The sequence below is a fragment of the Loxodonta africana genome, chromosome 23 (genome assembly GCF_030014295.1).
Source record: "Loxodonta africana isolate mLoxAfr1 chromosome 23, mLoxAfr1.hap2, whole genome shotgun sequence".
In the NCBI taxonomy this organism is placed as follows: domain Eukaryota; kingdom Metazoa; phylum Chordata; class Mammalia; order Proboscidea; family Elephantidae; genus Loxodonta; species Loxodonta africana.
In genome coordinates this window covers 64,217,303-64,242,857 of record NC_087364.1, presented here as the reverse complement: position 1 = coordinate 64,242,857, position 25,555 = coordinate 64,217,303, and the positions used below count along the sequence as shown (strand labels likewise).

General features: G+C 36.0%; 1 long non-coding RNA gene across 2 annotated transcripts in view; it reads right to left on the bottom strand.

Annotated features, from left to right (window-relative positions):
• Positions 1–25,555, bottom strand: part of LOC135228578 (uncharacterized) — an 82,165-nt gene that overhangs the window by 11,079 nt on the left and 45,531 nt on the right. The window contains exons 1-2 of one of the 2 annotated variants that reach the window (XR_010319150.1): positions 3,681–3,864; positions 1,933–2,028 (exon numbers count right to left, since the gene is read on the bottom strand). This is a non-coding gene — a long non-coding RNA (uncharacterized LOC135228578). Of the gene's footprint in view, positions 1–1,932; positions 2,029–3,680; positions 3,865–25,555 lie in introns of those variants that run through there. The other variant, XR_010319149.1, reaches the window with a different exon arrangement.

Here is a 25,555-nt window from a genome sequence, read left to right as displayed (position 1 = left end):
TGGCCTTCTTCACAGGGAACACCCCCACCATGCTGTTCATTGACACTGTGGGCAGGGTGTCCTATTCCTTTCTTTTGGTTTAGGGGTTCTTACAAATGTCCAAGGCTGTTGTGTTTTCCATAGCTATGCTTGGCAGAAGAATTCATGCTCAAGGGTAACTCATCCATAGTATCCCCACCACTCTGCTTCTGGGCCCTTGTGAATTCAAAGTTGCGCCATCTCGCTTCCATTTTGAATATTTTTACTCCCATTTTGAGTTATTCCAGTCTTCCCTATTTCCTTACTCAAAGCTGGGTACCAAATATGATATGCTAATTCACATTCCAATTAGTCTTTCTTTCACATATGTCTAAGAAGGGGAATTCTTAATAACATCCCTTCACATAAGGTGCAAAAAAGGGAACCAATACAACAAAGGACAGCATACAACATTTTGATTGTTTCAAACATAATCTTTCCTCAGAATTGACTAGGGTAATTAAATAATTTTGGTAAGTAATTTCTAGCACATTGGAATTGTGACCGTGACCCACAGATACCGTGAGATAATAGGTACCTGCAGTTTTAATCCATTAAACTTGTAGTAAAACAATCAGCAAAGTTAAATAGCCTTTTGAGTTTGCTTTACACTTTCTGTTTAGCTCTTCTGTAAAAACCTGCAATTTGACGTGTGAATTTTGTGGCCACTTATTTCCTCTTTCTCTGCTGAGTACATTCTTTCCCTTTCTCTCTCATGGGCCTACTCGCACAGGCTTTCCCCAGAGGTCTTCGTTATCCTTCCAGACCACCTACTTAGTTCCTGGCTCTCTTCTTTCTCTTTTCACCTTCAGCTCCATGTCTCACCCTCTTTCCTTTTCCTTTCTTCTTAATCCAGGCTTAGAGTCTCCTTTAAAAATACTGAAGATTTGATGGTTGAAGATAATTTAGGATAGATAGATAGACAGACGACAGACAGACAGATGACAGACGACAGATGACGACAGACAGACGACAGATGACAGACGACAGACGACAGAGAGATATGAGTAGATTTATAAGTCATAAAAATCAGTAGAGATTTTGATTTCTTGTTTCAAATTTTGGGTTTGAACAGGTAGTGAAAAGCAGTAACATAAGGTTTAGACTGGTCTAAGTTTACAGATGATTTACTTTCTTGAAGTTACAGCTGGATAGGGAAAGAAGGTATTCTTTCTTTTTGCTTAGAAAATTCTGCCATGTTTTAGTTACACATTGAGCACAGTGCCATCACTATTGCACGTGAATGAGGTAGGCCTTACATTTTTAGGCAAAGTTTCAGGCAAAGCTGTATTCATTCTGATAAGGAGGCTTTCTTGTTTGACCCACCTCTAAATAAGGAATCCAGAAGTGAAGAGAATAACAGATGGCTGAGATTCTTATACCACATACTTTGTGTTTATTCTATTTAGCTTTATAATTAATTGGAAATTAATTGTAATTTCTAAAAATATTTTGAGTATGATAAAAATCAATATATTTGATTTCCACTTGTAATAACTGAACACCTATGAGACCAAAATTTATGCAGATAATAAATACAAATTACCAATAAAATACAAGAACAAGCACTGGAGAGTGAACAAAAATGTGACAGAAACTGGAGGGAGGTCAACAGTGAGAAGAAGGGAATGGATCTGAATGAATTTTCCATTTTTACAGGTTTATCCTGAGAGTGGTCCACAGTCTGTGCAGCTAAAACTGCAATTAGCTCTTTGAGGCCAACATAGCTATAATACTACTCGTTGACAAAAAATTTTAAAGTACAGTGCAATATCCCTCATAAACATAATTTTGACCCAGCTTTAGCAAAATTCAGCAATATACAGTGAAATCTGTGAAAGCTAGAACTCCATGGGCCTGCCTTGTTTTTCTAGGTCTTGCACGTTTTAAACACCTGACAGGGTGCAGACTTACCACTTTTGTATTGTTCTCTATTAGTGGGAAATATTTGAGTTTTCCTTCTCTGACAGGTTTCTTCCTTACACAGGTTCCAGCTTTCCAGGGGTTTTACTGTTTAAAAAGAATATGTCTTGATCAATTTGGAATTCCAGGAAAGCAAGGTAGAGCTAACATTTGCAAATGTAATTCACCATATTAAGAGAATAAAAGAGAAATTTTATTGTTGTTGTTGTGTGCCATTGACTCATAGCAATGGTATAAGACATAGTAGAACTTGCCCCATAGGTTTTCCTAGGCCGTAATCTTTACAGGAGCAGATCACCAGATCTTTTCTCTCACAGAGCTGCTGACTTTTCAGTTAGCAGCTGAGCACCTCACCATTGCACCACAGTGCTCCCTGAAATTTTATATAGTCACTATATAATCATTTTAATAAGTAACAAAAAAGCATTTGACAAAACTCAACGTTGACTTATGATAACAATTCTCAGCAAACCAGGAATGGGGAGCAACTTCCTTAACCTAATACAGGGCATCTGTACAAACCTACAGGTAACATAATACTTAGTAGTAAAATAGCAAGTGCTTTCTCTCCATGATAGGCAAGAATGCCCACACCTGCCATTCCTATTCGGTATTATATTGGCTGGCCTAGCCAGTGCAATGAGGTGATAAAAGTAAATAAAAGGCTTAATTCAACAAGGAAGAAATAAAGCTATCTCTATATACAGATAGGCAACCCTGGTGGTGTAGTGGTTATGAGCTACGGCTGCTAGCCAAAAGGTCGGCAGTTTGAATCCACCAGGCAGTCGTTGGAAACTCTACGGGGGAGTTCTACTTTGTCCTATAGGCTTACTATGAGTCGGAATAGACTCAACAGCAACGGGTTTAATTTGGCTGGTTTATATATAGATAAGGTAATTTTTAACTTATGAAATCCTAAATAATCTGCAATTAGGATACTGGAAATAATAAGTGAATTGGCAAGGACACAGATACAAAGTTAGTAATTAAAAAATTGTATTTTGTATGTAATAACAGCTAAAAATAGGAAAATGAAATTACAAAAAAAAATCCACTTATAATAGGTTTAAAAAAGAAATTTAACATTGTCTTAGGCTGGGTTTTCTAGAGCAGCAAAACCAGTAACGTGTATAACTATATATAGAGAGAGAAATTCATATCAAGGCAATGTGGTTGTAGAGACTGGAATGTCCCAAGTCCGTGGGTCAGGATAGAGGCTTCTCCAGACTCACATAGCCACAGGGGCTGGTGAACTCAAGATTGGCAGGTCAGAGAGCAGGGCTCTTGCTCACAGGCTTCAAAGATCAATGAATCCCAAGATTGGCAGGCAAGACCACAGGTAAGCTGCTAGTTCAAATTCCAAGAATCAGAGATCAGATGACCAGGAGCCAGCTGTAGGATCCAGCATGAGCACAAAGCCACCAAGCCCTGCCAGAATGTCCATTTATATTTGATGCAGGCCAGACATCCAAGGAAACTCCCTTTCAACTGAATGGCTACTCACAGCAGATCCCATCATGGGAGTGATAACATATCAAATCTCAACAGGGAAGTGATCACAACATTACATGACTGCCAAAACACTGAGGATCATGGCCCAGCCAAGCTGACACACAATCTTAACCATCACATTAATTAGGAGTAATTTAGAAAACACAAAAGATACTGAAGACCTCTACACTTCAACTATAATACATTGCTGAAAGAAATTAAAGGAGAAAATTAATGGAGAGACATACCATATAAATTATTGGAAGAGTCAGTGTTTGTGACAAGGAGTCTGACTCCATTTTTTCATGTGTGACTGCTGATAGCTTTTAAACCTCATCTCTTCCTCTTCTGCTTGTGCCCACATCTGGACAAGGTAAGAAAGCCTGACACCAGCAGGAGCTTCAAACCAAACAAGCCCCTGCTGTGTGAACACTCACCCTGGCCCCACCCCTAATCATAATTAAAAAAAAAAAAAAGGAAGCTAGTCTTCTTTCCTTGCCCTTTAAAGACATTTCTAAAAGAGGCCTACCCTGCTACTCCCAGAGACCTCAATATTGTAAGTAATAAACCTCTTCAGACTCTCCTGGTGTGTGTATATTTGGCATCATTAGTCTCAACATCCCAACGAAACCTTGGGTGAGGGTCCACCTGCCTCTGTAAATGACCATAAAATATTGCAAAGACATCAGTTCGCCCAAACTGATCTATAGATTCGATGAAGTTCCAAACACCCCCCGCCAAGTGCTTTTGTAGAAACTGACTCTAAAACCTATATGAAAAGGCCTGTTGTCATTATTCTTGTGTGCTGTCAATTCTGATTCATAATTGGCCCTATAGAACAGAGTAGAACTGTCCCATAGGGTTTCCTAGCTGAAATCTTTGTGGGATTAGATCACCAAGTCTTTTCTTCCTCAGAGGGGCTGGTGAGTCCAAACCATTTACCTTTAGGTTAGCAGACAAGAGCTTAACCATTGCCCCATAAACCCTAGACTATCCAATGCAATCTTGTAAAAGAAGAACAAAGCCGCGAGACTTACGTTGTCTGACCACAAGACTTACTGTAAAGTCACAGTAGTTGAGACAGCATGATACCAGGACAAGGATTAACAAATAGATTAATGCAACAAAATAGAGATTCTAGAAATAGACTCACATATTGACGGCAAATCAAGTTATGACAAAGCACTAAAGAATTCTAGTGGGGGTTAGAAACTCTTCAGCAAATGATCCTGGGACAACTGGATTAAAAAAAAAAAAATTTTTTTTTTTTTTGGAAACAAGGAACTACAAACCCTATCTCATACCATAGAGAAAATTAATTTATAGTAGGTCATAGACCAAACTGTAAATCTATAAAGCTTCTAGAAAAATAACATAGGATAAAATAGCAGGGAATAATATCTTTGCAGCCAGAGGTAAGCAAAGATTGCTTCGACAAGACACAGAAAGCAATAAAATAAATAAATAAATAACCCTAAAATAAAATAATTGATGAATTATACTTCATGAAAATTAAAGACTTCTGTTATCAAAACAGAACATTAAGAAAATTAGAAGATGACCCAGAAACTAGGAAGCCATATTTGCAAATATATATCTGATGAAGTATTTCTATTCATGAGACATAAAAACCTCTTGTTAAAAAAATGAGAAGAAACCCAATTTAAAAATGAGCAAAATATTTTAATTGACACTGGAAAAAAGAAGAGCTACAAATGGCTAATAAACACATGAAAAACTATTCAACATCAATTGTCACCAAGGAAATAAGTGTTAAAATCTTAATCAGATACCATTTTAGAATGGCTGAAATTAAAAAGACTGACCTCCCCAAATATGGGAAAGAATGTGGAGCAATGGCAACTCATATACATCATTAAGGGGAGCATAAAATGGTACAGCCACATTGGAAAAAGCTCTGGCAGTTGCTTATAGAACTAAGCATATGTTTTCTTTGTGACCTACTATGCCACTCTTAGGTGTTTGTACAAGAAAAATGAAAATACATGTGCAAAAAACAAATACTTGTACAAGAATGTTTACAGCAACTTTGTAAAAATCAAAGCCTAGAAACAGCCTGTATTTGTATCAATAGGATAATGGATTAAAAAAAAATGGTAGTAGATTTCTACAATGGAATACTCCACACCAATAAAAAGGAATGGACAACTGGTACAGACAATAACATGAATGAATCTAAAATACACTATCCTGAATGAAAGAAGCATTACATATAGACTATATACTTTATAATTCTATTTCTAGAATGTACAAATAGGCAAAATTGTGGTATGGAGAAAAAAACAGAAGAGTGGTTGCCTCTGTGGGGTGGGAAATTAGAGCTGTGGGAAATTAGAGCTAGAGGAACTGAAATCCATCATCAAGATTGCAAAAACCAAACCCATGCCTTTTGGCAATGAAACTTGACAGTACTTCTGCTTTACAAAGGTGAAGCCATCCTAATGAAGGTCTTTTAATTATATTACAGGATGTTAATATTTATTTTGTAAGATTTGGTACTGAACTATTTTATATTTACCTTTAGACATCAAGGACCCCTGGTGACACAATGGCTACGAGCTCAGCTCCTAACCAAAAGGTCCACAGTTGGAATCCACCAGCTGCTCCTTGGAAACCCTATAGGGTCACTATGAGTCAGAATCAGCTCGACAGCAATGGGGTTTTAGACATCAAAAGCCACTTTGTGATTTTGTTAAGTTATATTACAGTCTACTTACCTTGAAATTATTATTTTTTATTTCGTGGCAAGCCATCTTAACACAATTAGAGAAAAATTATTATTAAATATGAAGGTAAATGAAGAAATTTGTAATATTATTAGATTTTTCCCTTTTTCCCCTCTTGTAGCCTCTTCCTGCTTCTCCTACTCAATTTTAGTCAACGGGGCCTTTCAGAGTTCATTGCTTATGAAATGCAATAACAGACGTACAGCAAAAGCAGCTAACAAAGGAATAAAGGAATCATTCTATAGCTTTTGAGGATCTAAAACTCTTGACTCAGGGTATCTGAAGGTGGGAATCAGATATTTAAAGGGTTCATGGCACATAAGGAGAACCCAAAATGAGAAAATTAACTTGGCAGAGTAGATAATGATGGTCTTTGCTAGGAGACTGTGTCTTGCTAGGACACTGACGGGATCCAGAGAGAGGCACCCTGGAGCAAGCAGAGACAAATGGCAAAACCACAAGACAGCACCCTGAGACTCAAAAGCAGCAGGAACAGTTGCAGTTACCAGGGCAGAGCCCAGAGATACAGCAAGATTTCAGAGAAAAATTGGCTGCATGCTGTGTCCAGGCAGAAGACCTTCGGTATCCTGCAGGGTTTCCTGTCACCTGGTGAGTTATGGGCTAAGCAGCGTGTTGATTTCTGGGCATTTAAGACTGGCAAAAGATTAGGGAGAGAGCAACTGTATGTACCAGTGCTATGAAGATGAGAACACAGGACATCTCCATGGTGACCTAAATCAACCAATGACTGAGAGCCAGATGAAAGGAATCGTGTCTCCACAGATGCCAGTGTGATCTGTGATCACTGAGAATAAGATGGACTCTAGGATTTGCTGGCATAACACAAACCTTCTGGACAGAGAGTGGTAGGGCCTTTAACTATCAGTAAGCCCATGAGGCTGTGGTCACACCCTGGTCAGTTATTTGAATTTAGAGCTTATTTGAATTTAGAATTTAGGCCACTTTGTGCCTCTGTTGCCATTCCAGGACCACAGGAGAATTATCAGCTTTATATCCTAGGACACATGTAAGTATTCATAGAACTAAACAGTAACAAAGTTCTGAATGGAATGTTTATTGTAGTGGCTGCTTGGATCCTCCCATCCTTAACTATTCCTAACAATAACTCCAAGAGGCCAGACAGAGGACCAAGCCTCTTCAACCTCAAGGCCCAGGTAGTCTTTGCCTATGTAGTTTCTAGAGACTAATGTGTTCCATATATTAATCCCTGTAAACTGACTTCTCCCCTTCGTTTACACCTATGGTCCTATCCATGGTCTATGTAATAGAGGCTTTACAAGATACACTAGGTGTCTTAGTTATCTAGTGCTGCTATAACAGAAATACCACAAGTGGATGGCTTTAACAAAGAGAAATTTATTCTCTCACAGTCTAGGAGGCTAGAAGTTCTAATACAGGGTGTCAGCTCCAGGAGAAGGCTTTCTCTTTCTCTGTCAGCTCTGGGGGAGTGTCTTTATCATCAATCTTCCCCTGGTCTAGGAGCTTCTCCATGCAAGTGCCCCAGGTCCAAAGGACATGCTATTCTCCTGGCTCTTGTTTCTTGGTGGTATGAAGTTCCCCTGTCTCTCTGCTCCCTTCTCTCTTTTATATCTAAAAGAGATTGATTTAAGACACAACCATCTTGCAGGTTGAGTCCTGCCTCATTAACATCACAGAGGTAGGATTTACAAAACAGAGGCAAATCACATTAGATGGTAAAATGGTGAACAATCACCCAATACTGGGAATCCTAGCCAAGATGACACACATTTTAGGGGGACACAATTCAATCCATAATACTAAGTAATTGCATTCTTCAGGCAAAAGGATTCATAACTTTGGTGATGCCTTATTGCTGCAGATCTGTCTGTACTGTTTACCTCTGATATGAGAGAAAATGTGCCATCTTTCTTGGAGAGGATGCCCAGGTTTCTGCATTCTGGACATATCTCTCAGCTTTCCACTCTGGTATTCAGTATCCAAAGTAGAAAGCAGACATCTATGTCTGTATCTAGAGAATAGAGAAACAAATGCCATCTTGTTTCTGTATAAAATGTATCTGACTATGTATGGGGCTATTTTTTCTGTCCTGATACACTTTCTCCATCATATTCCCACCTCTATTCCATCATCCATCTCAAGTGCTCCTTCTGTTTCTCACCTCAGGATACTTGGATTCTCTTGCTAAGTCTTCCATTTATAAATACAAGTGACCACCACATCCCTGGCCTCAAATTTTTGATGTGTAAAACTTGGATGAAGGCCAGACTGAAAATGATCTATAAGCTCTCATTTCAACCCAAAAATGGTTTTCCTTTAATGATAAGATGCTTTTTAAGTATCTGATCTCAGGGGGTAAAGTCATGACTTTCTTCTAGAATTGGTAAAGCTATATATTAAAAAATATGAGGTAAAATAAGAGATGCGTATTTTCTCCAAGAATTCAGGGGAACTTTCTAATTTATATAACTGTGTGGTTATTACTATTTTTTTTTTTATTTCCCATCCCTTTTTTATTAAGTTGGTGGATATTATTTAGGCAAGGCAAAAAAATAAAAAATTACATTAGCTGTATTACATTAAAAAGAAAAATTGCAATTAGTGTAAAACCATTTTAATTTTCTTTTTGGCCAAAAGCACACTTTCCTTTTTACCGTTTTTTTAAAATAATTTTTATTGTGCTTTAAGTGAAAGTTTACAAATCAAATCAGTCTCACACAAAAACCCATATACACCTTGCTACACACTCCCAATTACTCTCCCCCTAATAAGACAGCCTGCTCTCTCCTGCCACTCTCTCTTTTCATGTCCTTTTTGCCAGCTTCTAACCACCCCCCCACCCTCTCATCTCCCCTCCAGGCAGGAGATGCCAACATAGTCTCAAGTGTACACCTGATCCAAGAAGCTCACTCCTCACCAGCATCTCTCTCCAACCCATTGTCCAGTCCAATCCATGTCTGAAGAGTTGGCTTTGGGAATGGCTCCTGTCCTGGGCCAACAGAAGGTCTGGGGGCCATGACCACCAGGGTCCTTCTAGTCTCAGTCAGACCATTAAGTCTGGTTTTATGGGAATTTGGGGTCTGCATCCCACTGCTCTCCTGCTCCCTCAGGGGTTCTCTGTTGTGTTCCGTCAGGGCAGTCATCAGTTGTAGCTGGGCACCGTCTAGTTCTTCTGGTCTCAGGATGATGTAGTCTCTGGTTCATGTGGCCCTTTCTGTCTCTTGGGCTCGTAATCAGCTTATGTCCTTGGTGGTCTTCGTTATCCTTTGATCCAGGTGGGTTGAGACCAATTGATGCATCTTAGATGGCTGCTTGCTAGAGTTTAAGACTCCAGACGCCACTCTTCAAAGTGGGATGCACAATGTTTTCTTAATAGATATTATGCCAATTGACTTAGATGTCCCTTGAAACCATGGTCCTCAGACCCCTGCCCCTGCTATGCTGGCCTTCGAAGCATTCAGTTTATTCAGGAAACTTCTTTGCTTTTGGTTTAGTACAATTGTACTGACCTCCCCTGTATTGTGTGCCGTCTTTCCCTTCACCTAAAGTAGTCCTTATCTACTATCTAATTAGTGAATACCCTTCTCCTACCTTCCCTCCCTCCCCGCTCTTGTAAATACAAAAGAATTTTTTCTTCTCAGTTTAGACTATTTCTCAATTTCTTATAATAGTGGTCTTATACAATATTTGTCCTTTTGCAACTGACTAATTTCACTCAGCATAATGCCTTCCAGGTTCCTCCATGTTATGAAATGTTTCACAGATTCCTCACTGTTCTTTATCAATGAGTAGTATTGCATTGTGTGAATATACCATAATTTATTTATCCATTCATCCATTGATGGGCACCTTGGTTGCTTCCATCTTTTTGCTATTGTAAACAGTGCTGCAATAAACATGGGTGTGCATATACCTGTTCGTGTAAAGGCTCTTATTTCTCTAGGATATATTCCAAGGAGTGGGATTGCTGGATCGTATGGTAGTTCTATTTCTAACTTTTTTTTTTTAAATAATTTTTATTGTGCTTTAAGGGAAAGTTTACAAATCACGTCAGTCTGTCACATATAAGCTTATATACACCTTACTACATACTCCCATTTACTCTCCCCCTAATGAGCCAGCCCATTCCCTCTTTCCAGTCTCTCCTTTCGTGACTGTTTTGCCAGTTTCTAACCCTCTCTACCCTCCCATCTCCCCTCCAGACAGGAGATGCCAACACAGTCTCAAGTGTCCACTTGATACAAGTAGCTCATTCTTCATCAGCATCGCTCTCCAACCCATTGTCCAGTCCCTTCCATGTCTGATAAGTTGTCTTCGGGAATGGTTCCTGTCCTGGGCCAACAGAAGATTTGGGGACCATGACCGCCGGGATTCTTCTAGTCTCAGTCAGACCATTAAGTCTGGTCTTTTTATGAGAATTTGGGGTCTGCATCCCAGTGTTCTCCTGCTCCAGCAGGGGTTCACTGTTGTGCTCCCTGTCAGGGCAGTCATCGGTTGTGGCTGGGCACCATCTAGTTCTTCTGGTCTCAGGACGATATAAGTCTCTAGTTCATGTGGCCCTTTCCGTCTCTTGGGCTCATAGTTATCCTGTGACCTTGGTGTTCTTCATTCTCCTTTGATCCAGGTGGGTTGAGACCAATTGATGCATGTTAGATGGCCGCTTGTTAGCATTTAAGACCCCAGACGCCACACTTCAAAGTGGGATGCAGAATGTTTTCATAATAGAATTATTTTGCCAATTGACTTAGAAGTCCCCTTAAGCCATAGTCCCCAAACCCCCACCCTTGCTCCACTGACCTTTGAAGCATTCAGTTTATCCCGGAAACTTCTTTGCTTTTGGTCCAGTCCAGTTGAGCTGACCTTCCCTGCATTGAGTTATTACTATTTTTTATAATCTGTGGCATAGCAAACATTTGAATTGTGACAGTGTTAAGCAGAGTTTGTGTTTTAGGTCCACTGATAGCAATACATTGCTTTATCAAACTAGAGATAATCACGAATAGGGCAAGTATTTAAAGGTGAGATTCCTTTACAAAACTACCAAATCCCATGATTATTTTCTCTTTTTCTTTGGTAACAAGTGTGTTTAAAAATCAGTATAAACCAAAACCAAACCAAGTGTGTTTAAAAATCAGTATAGTTATACTTATAAACAAACACTAAAATTAATGTATCGGTAACTGGAATTTACCATATGATTAAGACATAATCAAGCATACGACCAAGAACTGATGCTACTGAATGAAGAAGTACGAGCTTCACTGAAGGCTCTGGTGAAAAACGAGGCCCCGGGAATTGACCGAACACTGAGATGTTTCAACAAACAAATGTAGTACTGAAAGCACTCACTTGACTATTCCAAGAAATTTGGATACCTGGCTAACCTACTGGAAGAGATCCATATTTGTGCCCATTCCAAAAAAAAGGTAATCCAACAGAATGTGGAAATTATTGAACAATATCTTTAGTATCTGTCTTAGGCTGGGTTCTCTAGAGAAGCAAAACCAGTGAAGCATCTATATGTATATAGAGATATATACATATAAAAAAAAAAACATATATATACATATATATGTATATAGCACATATATAAAGAGAGAGAGAGAGAGATTTACATCAAAGAAATGGCTCACATGGTTGTAAAGGCTGGAAAGTCCCAAGTCTGTAGGTCAGGCTGGAGGCTCCTTTGGACTCAGGTAGGTGCAGGGACTGGTAAACCCAAGATTGGTAGGTCAGACAACAGGCCACTGGCTCACAGAGGAGGCTCACAAATCCCAAGATTAGCAGGTAAGCTGCTAGTTCCAGTCCCAAGAACCGGAGGTCAGATGAACAGGAGCCAGCTGCAGGATCCAGGGAGAGCAAGAGCCCATGAGCCTTGCCAGAAACTTCCTCTATATTGGATGCAGGCCACACCCCCAAGGTAACTCCCTTTCAACTGATTGGCTACGCATAGCAAATCTCATCATGGAGGTGATCGCATTATTATTCAACTGTCAAACTACATCATAACTGACAAACCACTGAGAATCATGGCCCAGCCAAGTTGACACACAACCTTAACAATCACAATATCACACATAAGTAAAATTTTGTTGAAGACAATTAAAAAATGGTTGCAGAAATACTTTAACAGGGAACTGCCAGAAATTCAAGCTGATTCAGAAGAGAACATAGAATAAGGATATCATTGCTGATGTCAGGTGGAGTTTTACTGAAAGCAGAGAATACCAGAAAGATGTTTACCTGTGTTTTGTTGACTATGCAAAGGCATTCAATTGTGTAAAAAAACAAATTATGGATAACATTATGAAGAACGGGAATTCCAGAACACTTAATTGTACACATGCAAGACCTGTACATAGATCAAGAGGCAGTCATTAGAAGAGAACAAGAGGATTCTTTGTGGTTTAAAATCAAGAAAGATGTGTGTCAGGCTTGTATCCTTCACCATACTTATTCAATCTAAGCAAATGCTGAGCAAATAATCCAAGAAGCTGGACTATATGAAGAAGAATGGGCATTAGGATCAGAAGAAGACCCATTCACAACTTGCCATATGCAAATGACATAACCTTGCTTGCTGAAAGTGAAGCCATTGCACTAAGGATCAATAACTCTTCAAAGCTCATTTTTAAATACTTACCTTGAGGCGGGGCCAAGATGGCTGACTAGGTAGAAGCTACCTCGGATCCCTCTTGCAACAAAGACTCGGAAAAACAAGTGAATCAATCACATACATGACAATCTATGAACCCTGACCATCAAACACAGATCTAAAGAGTTGACCTGAGTGACAGAGACTGAGAATGAACAACCACGGGGAAGCAGTGACTGTTTTCGGAGCCTGGGGCCAGCATCCCAGTCAGGAAACCTTGGCGCTGGGCTTTGGGAGCTGAGCACGGCATCCTGAGATGGCACAAACACGGGACACAGCTCTAGCCCCCAGAAGTGACCTTGGGGGAAGCCCAGCCAGTGCACGCAGGCAGTGCAGCAACGCGGCTGACAGGAGGAGAAGTCACTGGGAGGCGGTGACTGGTTTTGGAGCTGGGAGTGTGGCGTCCCAGCCGGGGAAGCTTGGCGCTGGGCTTTGGACTGGGAGCGGAGGAACTGACCACCGCTTCTGAGACAGCGCAAGCACGGGACGCAGGCCTGACCCTCGGGGGCAATCTCTACCCAGCCAGTGCACACAGTCAACCCGCCCCTTGGGAATCTCAGATAAAACAGTCATCCCAAGCAAGATAAGTAACTTTGTCTATATTCCAGTGTGCTTTTTACTCTCTCCTATCTATCTGATCCCTCCCCTCCCCTTCCCAGGCGGCTTCATTAACATTGGAATTTCCTGAGCCAGAGAGTGAAGTGCGCTGCAGTTTCTTTCTTTCTTTTTTTTTTTTTTTGTCTTTTTCTAACCCATTCTCCTGGCCTGAGAGAAGCAGCTACAAAAAAGAGGGACCAAAAATCCTTCCGTAACTGGACTAAAAACACAGAACCAGCTCCAGCCAAGCATATGTGATCCACAGTCTTGGGCTTTCATCCCTACAGGGAACAAGGTGGCTATTATAATGCAAAGGCATTTCTGATAGGGATCTGACTGTAATTGTTTTAGCGGGTTACTGGAAAGACAAATTTCCCAGGTCTGATATCTCTGCATATTCAACAGAGCCCTCACTGACCCACAACAGGGAACTGAGGGCTGAAGCTCCCCCCAGACCACCTAGCCTCCTGCCTCAGGGGTCTAAGGAGGGTGACACCTACCAATCTGTAGAGGTACTTGCATTGGGGGCCTAAGGTACAGCTGCACAGCCCACCTACCAAAGTGCTTTAGGAATACAGACACATCTACCTCACTGGCACTTGGGGGAAGCCTGTCAGCATCCTGCCCCCCCTGGAGTGTCAAACCCTGCTGCTACTAGAATCTGGTGCACACAACTATCACCACTACTTCTCAAGGTGGATAGGTGACAGTCTGCACCACACATTGATGACCCAAAATCATATTCTACTCAAGAATAGTGATTGGACTCTTAGGCTTATATATCTGGTAACAGCCCAAACCAGCTGGTAGTAGGACATAAGTGATTCAAGGGCTACAACAATCAAGATAGCGCAATCTAGTAGGCCATCTACATATACTGAAAGAAAACAAAACAAGATAAGACTCAGTGACCAAATATAGAATAAATCACTACAATATCTTAGAGATGGCTCGGAGACAGCAGTCGATATCAAACCACATAAAGAAGCAGACCATGATTGCTTCTACAACTCCCCAAACTAAAGAATCAAAATCTTTCCCAAATGAAGATACAATCCTGGAACTGCCAGATGCAGAATATAAAAAACTAATTTACAGAATGCTTCAAGACATCAGGGATGACCTCAGAAATGAAATAAGGCAATCTACAGAAAAAGCCAAGGAACACACTAATAAAGCAGTTGAAGAACTCAAAAAGATTATTCAAGAACATAGTGGAAAAATTAATAAGCTGCAAGAATCCACAGAGAGACAGTATTCAGAAATCCAAAAGATTAACAGTAAAATTACAGAATTAGACAACTCAATAGGAAGTCAGAGGAGCAGACTCGAGCAATTGGAATGCAGGGTGGGGGATCTGGAGGGCCAGGGAATTGACACCAATATAGCTGAAAAAAAATCAGATAAAAGAATTAAAAAAAATGAAGAAACCCTAAGAATCATGTGGGACTCTATCAAGAAGAATAACTTGCATGTGATTGGATTCCCAGAACAGGGAGGAATAACAGAAAATACAGAGAGAATAGTTGAATATCTGTTGGCAGAAAACTTCCCTGACATCATGAAAGACGAAAGGATATCTATCCAAGATGCTCATCGAACCCCATTTAAGACTGATCCAAAAAGAAAATCACCAAGACAAATTATCATCAAACTTGCCAAAACCAAAAAAAAAAAAAAAATTTTTTTTTTTTTAAAAGATAAAGAGAAAATTTTAAAAGCAGCCAGGGATAAAAGAAAGGTCTCCTACAAAGGAAAATCAATAAGAATAAGTTCAGACTACTCAGCAGAAACCATGCAGTCAAGAAGGCAATGGGATGACATATATAGAGCACTGAAGGAGAAAAACTGCCAGCCAAGGATCATATATCCAGCAAAACTCTCTCTAAAATATGAAGGCGAAATTAAAATATTTACAGATAAACACAAGCTTAGAGAATTTGCAAAAACCAAACCAAAGCTACAAGAAATACTAAAGGAAATGGTTTGGTCAGAAAACCAATAATATCAGACACCAGCACAACACAAGGTCACAGAACAGAACATCCTGACAGCAATTCAAATAGGGAAATCACAAAAACAAATTAAGATTAATTTTAAAAAGAAAAAAATGCTCAAAACAGGGAATCATTGAAGTCAATATGTAAAAGATCACAATAATCAAAAAGAGGGACTAAATACAGGTGGCATAGAGCTGCCATACAGTGAGGGAAATAAGGCAATAAAGGACAATACAAGTTAGGTTTTTACTTAGAAAAATAGGGGTAAATATTAAGGTAACCACAAAGAGGTATAACAACTCCATAACTCAAAATAAAAACCAAGAAAAACATAACAACTCAGCAAACATAAAGTCAAATACTATGAATATGATGAACACACAATTTACAAAGAAAAAGTCTCAGCACAAAAAAGTAAGTGGAAAAATGAAATTGTCAACAACACACATAAAAAGGCATCAAAATGACAGCACTAAACACATACTTATCTGTAATTACGCTGAATGTAAATGGACTAAACGCACCAATAAAGAGACAGAGAGTCTCAGACTGGATAAAGAAACATGATCCATCTATATGCTACCTACAAGAGACACAACTTAGACTTAGAGATAGAAACAAACTAAAACTCAAAGGATGGAAAAAAATATATCAAGCAAACAATAAGCAAAAAAGAGCAGGAGTAGCAATATTAATTTCTGACAAAATAGACTTTAAAGTTAAATCCACCACAAAGGATAAAGAAGGACACTACATAACGATTAATGGGACAATTAACCAGGAAGATATAACCATATTAAATATTTATGCACCCAATGACAGGGCTGCAGGATACATAAATACTTACCTTGACCCAGGACAATACGTTGCTGTGTCCAGCTGTCTTTCTGCAACTCTGTCAACCTATTCAAGGGAGTCCTTCAACACTTTGGTTGAGGTGCCTCTGCCTTTTAGGAAGGTACACCTCAGTATCAGGGTGAATCGGCTACCTTAGAAGACAGACAGAGACATGTCCTGCAGCAAGCTTTAACTGTTGGTTCACAGTCAATGAGTGAATGATTTCATTTTTGATTTTTCTCTTCCCAACCTGGGAAACCCTGGTGGCATAGTGGTTAAGAGCTATGGCTGCTAATCAAAACGCTGGCAGTTCAAATCCACCGGGGGCTCCTTGGAAACCCTACGGGGCAGTTCTACTCTGTCCTGTAGGGTCGGTATGAGTCGGAATTGACTTGACAGCAACTGGTTTGACTTTTTTTTGGTCTTCCCGACCTCACCTTCACGCCTTCCTTCTCTGAAATAGAGAGTGAGGTTCTTCCAGTAAGGATGTTTGAAATCTCACCATCACAGAAAAGTCAGAGAAAATCTCTTTTCCCTCTCTTTCCCAAGTTTTTCTGCTTCTAGAGGCCCTAGTCTCCCTTTCCCAGATCTGTGATGTTGGAACTATATCGCTTGATGGAAAAGGGATCCCATGAGGGTGCCTCTACCATCACACTTCCTGACTCACTGATTTAGGGTACATTACAGAGCTCAACTTGACAGCAACTAACAGCAACAAAGAGGTTCACCAGGGTTTCCTTCACTAATAATCTCACCGCACTCTTTTTGTTGCCCTTGTTGATGGAAACTGTGAGTAATCCTTTGTTAACTTTTTAAAATCCAACCCCATCTGCACTTCAGTTAGAAGAAATTCCTTGAGATATATGGTAAGTGGTTTCACCATTATACCACATTTTTAGTACTGATACATAGTTTGTCTTTTTTTTTTTTTTTAATTTTAGGAGTTGGCCCTCCTTGACCACCATCTTCTAGGAAACAATTTTGTGAGTTTCTTTTACTGGACTCTCTCTTTGAGTTGCCATCCAAAGCTCTCAAACGTGAACATAATGTTGTTCGTGTTTTGATTAATACCAATCAAAATATCCTTTAAGACTGGGGGAAGGGAGTTCATCCAGCCACTTTCAAATGATTCTGAAACATAAAGGTTTAATTTTATTTGAATACATTAATATCATGTGGAAATGTAAATAAGAGTAAAGCATAACCCTCTTCACAACTTACACTCAGCTTACCACACTGGTATGGACTGGAACTTCTTGTATCCCTGAAGATTCTTTTTGGTTTTAGTTGGAAGATAGACTTTGTACATAAAACCACAAATTGTTGTAAGACAATTTAAAAATAATGTATGGATTAGGACTATACTATTAAAGAATAACTAAACCTGTAGTTCGATTCCTGTCTCTAATCAGGTTAATATGTATTTGTAATCATAGAGTTTAAAGATTAAAAGGCTCAATCTATTCAATCCTCTACATTCTAGGGTATTTATATAATCCAGATTATGACTTTCCACAATATACGACCTAGGATACAATGGATGCCAGCATTGGAGCCAACAAACTGTCCAACTGGATTGGAATCTTTGACTCAGGTCTGATGATGTGTTTCTTAACTTACCTGATCCATAGTAGTACGAATTTAGATCCTTCCAGGATATGACTTATGCTATAGGATATTTTTTGACTATAGGCTAAAAGATTTTAACTCTAACATTAATAGCTTAACATTTTATTTGAATGAAATTTTCATGTTGATTGAGGTAGCAAATGTATCTTTAAATATTCTAACATCATTATTTTACAAATATATTTCCTGGAAAGATCATTTAAGCATAGATGTCCACTTTTTAAAATAATAAATTGGACTTTGAGAATATAACTTAAAATTAACTTCAGGAATTGATATTTCAGCAAGTGTCTAAGTATTAAAAGTCTCATATACAAATGTGAAATATGGACACTAATATTAGGAAAATGTCTCTTACTAACCACCAGATTGTATGAGACTGACTTACTATTCGTTTATGCTATCTGCTTTAATTTGCTGTGGTGTCGATTCTGAATAATTCAGTTTGGCCGTTCAGAAAAAAAAAGGAGCGTACTTATTTGCCATTTCTTATTTTGGCTAGTCATACTTGAAGGATGAAACTGTATTCATGTTGCTTCTTGAAAAGATTGGTTACATTTTCAGTGTTTGATTATATACTTGTCACAAGCTATAATGTAAATCTAACAAAACATTTTAAAGCTTGGGTAAAAGCTATGCTAAATTTTTTTTTTTTTTTTAGTTTCTCACTCTTTCTTAGATTTACTTCAAATTCCAGAATAGATCACTCTCTCTGGGTTTCCAAAATATTTGTAATGAAACATTTTTTGAATTTTGCCAGTCACAACATTGAGTACATTAATAATACAGAAAGTAAATTATTTTTATGGACTATATGCATTTGCCTTTTTCTGTGCTAAAACACGAAAATTTAGTTTTAGACTAGTACAATGTGTAAGAAACGTGACAGAAAAAATTAAGATGTTGATAATGGATCAAGTCCTTTAAATATCTTGAATATAAATTTGAATTTGTCTGTATTGGTATGTGCTTTAAATTTATTTTGATTACTTCATACCACCTATCTTTATTTTCTACCTTAATAGGTAAATCAGTTACTAGTATGTCAAAACATTGAAGTTCTGGAAGGTATGTTCCAAACACACTAATACTTGAAGACGTAATTTGTTTTGCTGTTGTTAGGTTAACTGTTACAAATTAAAGTGTTCTAATGTTTGTGGGAAACTAAACCTTGGCAGCATATAGAGAATATATAGAAAGTCCTTAGATGATGAGAAGGTGAATACAACAGTAGTCTTCTCATGGGAAAGGAGACAGATATTAGCTCCTGGATCATTCCCAAAGATTCTGGTCCGTACCTTTAATTTTGATAAACAGTAGCTCTAATACCAGAAGGAATTTTCTTATCTCGAATTGATCAGATACTGGGTATTACAGAGAAGCAACGATTCCAGATTCTTTGGGAATTTTGCCAGTAAAAGCAGAACTCAGGTAGCGGGTTGGAACCCGGGTGGTTCAATTCTGCTCCCAAATCTGTAAAATGAAATTACCCTTTCATGGTGTGACTGTTTACCTACATCTCAAATTGTATTCGGTTTAATACCATTTCTTTTATGTAAAGGAAGCTGTGATGCATGTAAATGAAATGGGTGTTTAGTTAAAAAATAATAGTATCGTCATTGATGATCATTCATATATAGATTAGAGAAGCCGAGATTAAAAAAGGTGTTTATGGTTTTACTAAATTCATAGAGGTTTCCCAATTTGGGTATATTTTAAGAGAATTTTTCTTCGAGTTTTTCTTGCTGCATTACACTAATGTTTTATTTTAGAAAGATGAATTATTCCAGAAACATCACTGCATACCTACAATGAATAAGGCATACTAGGCTTTTTGAGAAAATCCAATGAGTCAGACTTAGGCTTGCCCTGAAGGGCTTGCCCTGAAATGTCAGGGGTGAATATATGTACTTAACTGAACACACAGTATGAAGGTATAAAACAACGAGAGTGGTAAATATTGGTTGTAGAAATTCAGAGGACAGATAGCCACAGTGACTTGTGATGTACAAAGTCACCAAAAAAAAAAAAATAAATAAAAATAAAAAACTGAAAAAAATCAAAGCATCCATAAACTGGGAATTGATTCTCCACACCAGTGGTCCCCAAAGTATGGACCCTGGAGCAGCAGGATCAGCATCATCTGGGAACATGTTAGAAATGAAACTTCTCAGGCTTCATTACAGACCCAGTGAACCAGAAAATCCAGGGGTGGCATTCAACCACCTGTGCTTGAACAAAGTCTCCAGGTGGTTGTGATGCAGGGTAAAATTGGAGAACTACTGCTCTACATGGCAATACTTTCATAGAATTTAACACTACACAGCTGTTAGTTATTAAAAGAATAAGACAGCTCTAGAGAATTGTCAAGAATCTATCCAAAGTATATTGCTACCTACAAAAAGCAATTACAGAGAGGAATATAGTGTGTTCTGCATGTGTATTTAATATGCATATGTACATATGTGTGTATGTATTTTACATACGCTCAAGTATCTCCGGGAAGATTCATATGAAATTGGAGAAAAAAGGGAAATAGGATAGGGCTGAAAGGATTGTTTTTAATTTTATAACTAACCATTTCTACATTTTGATAATTTTGCACTGTGCATACATAATTTTTATTAATAAAAAAATGAATGTTAAAAGGCAGTCAGAAAATGTAATTTTCATAGGTTTGGAGTCATGATACAGCTTCTAAACATAAAATAAAAATGTTATTAGGTGCAATGGAGTCAGTTCCAACTGATAGCCACCCTAGGTACAACAGAGTGAAACATTGCTCAGTCCTCCACCTTCCTCACAATTATTATTATGCTTGAGCCCATTGTTGCAGCCACCGTGTCAATCCATCTCATTGAGGGTCTTCCTCTTTTTCCCTGACCCTCCACTTTGCCAAGCATGATGTTCTTCTCCAGGGACCCATCCTTCCTGATATAAAAATGATTACCTTTCAAACATGTTGGTATAATATGAAAACATAGTTATGTTCATATACTTGTTAAACCATTAAAATGTGAGGAAATTCTGTAATTTTGAAATTAACAAAATGTTTCATGTGTCACAATATTACAGTAACATGTACTCATTAAAGAACATTTGAAAAATTTAGAAAAGTGGGAGAAATAAATCATTCATGCTCGATTACCAGTACATTTCCTCTGAAGTCTTTTTTAAATTCTTATTTATGTGGATTTTTAAAAATCTACTTTTAATCATTGTCCATGCAATTTATTACGTATTATATATATAATATATATATTATATATATATTATATTATATTATAATTTTTCATTATATTAATTATATTGTATTAATTATATTGTATTAATTATATTGTATTGTATTATATTAATTGTATTGTATTATATTATATTAATTGTATTATATTATATTAATTGTATTATATTGTATTGTATTGTATTGTATTGTATTGTATTAATTGTATTGTATTGTATTAATTGTATTGTATTGTATTGTATTGTATTGTATTGTATTATTTGTATTGTATTGTATTGTATTATATTATATTATATTGTATTGTATTATATTATATTGTATTGTATTGTATTATATTATATTGTATTGTATTGTATTATATTATATTGTATTATATTGTATTATATTATATTATATTATTTGTATTATATTATATTATATTATTTGTATTATATTATATTATTTGTATTATATTATATTATATTAATTATATTAATTATATTAATTATATTAATTATATTATATTATATTATATTATATTATATTTATTATATTATATTATATTATATTTATTATATTATATTATATTATATTTATTATATTATATTATATTATATTTTATTATATTTATTATATTATATTTATTATATTTATTATATTAATTATATTATATTTATTATATTAATTATATTATATTAATTATATTATATTTATTATATTTATTATATTTATTATATTTATTATATTTATTATATTATATTATATTATATTATATTATATTATATTATATTATATTATATTATATTATATTATATTATATTATATTATATTATATTATATTATATTATATTATATTATATTATATTATATTATATTATATTATATTATATTAATTATATTAATTATATTAATTATATTAATTATATTATTATATATTATATTGTATTATATTATATTGTATTATATTATATTGTATTATATTATATTGTATTATATTATATTGTATTATATTATATTGTATTATATTATATTGTATTATATTATATTATTTGTATTATATTATATTATTTGTATTATATTATATTATTTGTATTATATTATATTATTTGTATTATATTATATTATTTGTATTATATTATATTATTTGTATTATATTATATTATTTGTATTATATTATATTATTTGTATTATATTATATTATTTGTATTATATTATATTATTATTATTTGTATTATATTATATTATTATTTGTATTATATTATATTATATTAATTGTATTATATTATGTTAATAATTATATTAATTATATTATATTATTTATTCATGTAACACTATTTTTGTTGATTTTTTCTAAATCTTAAAAAAAAAAAAAAAAGAACAGCATTTTAAACAGTCCCATAACAACCCTCAAAAGGGATACTATGCCTGTTGTTATTGGATATTTTGTTCCTATTTTGTCTATTCTGAAGAGTACAGTAATTAATGTTTCAGGTATAAATATAGATTTTTTAAATTTTAGAATTATTTTGCATGATCACACAGAAATAAAATTATTAGGACAAAGGTAATAATGTTTCCATTTGCTTGCAAAATAGGTAAATTTGATTATTATCTTATGTAAATAACATATGAATGTGTTTTTTTTCCCTAATTTTGCATAGGTTAGATATTTTTTCTTGGTTTCTACTATCCAGAATGGAGACCTAATAAGAGTCAGAATTGACTCAACCGCAACTAACAACAAAGAGAACCTAGGAAGGAAAGGTTGAAGATGATTACAATTAAAATAACTCAAAACATAATAGGAACAAATTAACTTCCCTGAAATTCAAATATGATACAAAAAAAGCCATGAATAGGATTTTAGCACTAAAAAGAACCAGAGAATAGTTTTTCATGCTTCCATATATGGGCAAACAAGAATACGGTGAAGATAAGTGAGTTAAAGCCATGCAGTTTACTACCCGGTATAAGTTCCTATTTGAAGGTCACTTGATATACAATTTACAGGTCTTGTTATTACTTATCACTAATAATTCAACACATTGTTTCATTCTTTAGTCTTCACTTGTCTTGAAACTAATAATAAATATGAAGTCATGAACAATCAAGGACAGAGAATCTATTTTGCAGACGAGAAAAGTAATTGGTTTCTCAGACACCTTTGTGGACCTCTGAGGCCTTTCACCATGACAATTTATGATACTGTAGGCCGAGATGTAATCACTCTGCATAGACCTCTAAGATGTTGCTGCTGCTCACAAAAGGTCAGTAAATATCATTTATACCATGTGAATTAAAATGTATTTGAATTCCTTCAAAAAGCCTTAACACTGGTCAGCGTGTTTTTTAATTAAACATTGGGTTTGGCCACAAAGGACTGTCTGGAATGAAATATGCCAGAGAGAGAATTCAATTCTGGTACCACGTAGCTGCAGAGTGATAATTATATAGAACGTCAAAATTTTTTTCAGATTACAAGATCCTCAGATTTTTTTCCTGCTCTAAAATATCTAAGCATCCATCCAAAGCTTCTTTCAGACCTTTGGTCCTTTGTGATCTAAACTGTGACAGTTTTCAATTTCTTAGTTTTATAGTTTCTGGAAGGCTTCTATACTGTAAGTCTGAAAAACCACCTTATCAGAGACAAGTTTTTATTCTCTATAATTGACATAAACTGGACAACACGGCCTTTGTCTCAGTTTTTTTTTTTTTTTACTACTATGAATAATATTATTATGAACGTTCATGTGCAGACCTCTATGTAGACATATCTTTTCATTTATCTTGAGTAAATACCTAGGAGCAGAATTGCTGGGTCATTAGGTAGGTAAGTATATGTTAACTTTATTAAAAAATTGTCAAACAGTTTTCCAAAGTAGTAGCACCATTTTACATTCCCACCAGTAATGTATGAGTTCTATTTGGTCTGCATCCTCACTCACACTTGGCACTATCAGTTTGTCATTGTTTTGGAGCCCTGGTGGTACAGTGGTTAAGAGCTTGGCTGCTAACCAAAAGGTTGGCAGTTTGAATCCACCAACTGCTCCTTGGAAACCCTACCAAAAAAAAAAAAAAAAGCCCGTTGCTGTCAAGTCAATTCCAATTTATAGCAAACCGTATGGGGCAGTTCTATTCTGCCCTGCTGGGTTGCTGTGAGTCGTAATCGACTTGTCAACAATGGGCTTGATTTTGGGGCGTTTATAGGGGCATACAGTGGTATCTCATGTCTCTCCATGTATTTATTAGCTATTTAAATATTCTTTTTTAAAAATAAAATGTTCACATCTTTGCCCATCTTAAAAATCAGGTTGTCTTATTATTGTTGAGTTATAAGAATTCCTCATATATGCTGAATATAAATCCCTTATCTTATACCTGTATTGGATATATTGTCTCCAGGTTTATGGCTTGCCTTTTCATTTTCTTTACAGTGTTCCTTGAAAAGCAGTTTTTCAATTTTGATGAAATCTAAATTATCATGTATTTTCTTTATGGTTCATCCTTTTTTTTTTTTTTTTTGTGGCCTAAGAGATACTTGCCAACTACAAAGTAGCAAAGAATCTCTCTTATGTTTTCTCTAGAAGTTCTATATTTAGGTCTGTGATCCATTTTGATTTAATTTTTTTTAATATGTGAGGAAATGTTTGAGCTTTATTTTTTTTTCCAATTTTATATGCAATTGTTCAAGCATTATATTTTGGTAAAGAGTATCCTTTACCATTGAATTATCTGGGCACCTTTTTGGAAACTATTTGCCAATTTATGTATGGATCCATGTCTGGATTCTGTTATCTTCCATTGTTCCACTGATGTATGTGTCAGTCCTCAGCCAATACTACAATTTCTTGACTACTCTGGCTTTAGAACCAAAACCCTTTGCCATCGAGTCGATTTTGACTCATAGTGATCCTGTAGAAGAAGTCTTAAAATCAGGCAGTATGAATTCCTGATGTCTTTCTTTTTAAAAATTGTTTTTGTTCTTCTAAGTTATTTTCATTTGCATACACATTTTAGAAAAAGATATTTTATATTACTTCAGAAATTCTGCTTAGATATTGATTGAAATGGCATTGAATCCACTGATTAACTTGAGAGCTGAGATCTCACTAAATTTTCTTTCAATGTCCATAGTATATTTTTCCTTGTATTTAGGTCTTTTTTAATAACTCCCAGTAATAGTCATCTCAGTCATACACATATTCTGATAGGGATAATTTTAAGTATTTTTCATTTTTAGGTACAATTATAAATTGTGTTTTTAATTTTCCCATTTTTGTTGCTAGTATACAGAAGTATATTGGCCTTTTACCTCTTGACTTTGCCATAATCACTTATGAATTCTAGTAGCTTCTTTGCAGGTCCCTTAAGATCTTCTACAATTACATAATATGTAAATGAAGAGAGTTTTACTTCTCCTTTTGTCCTCTACCTGCTT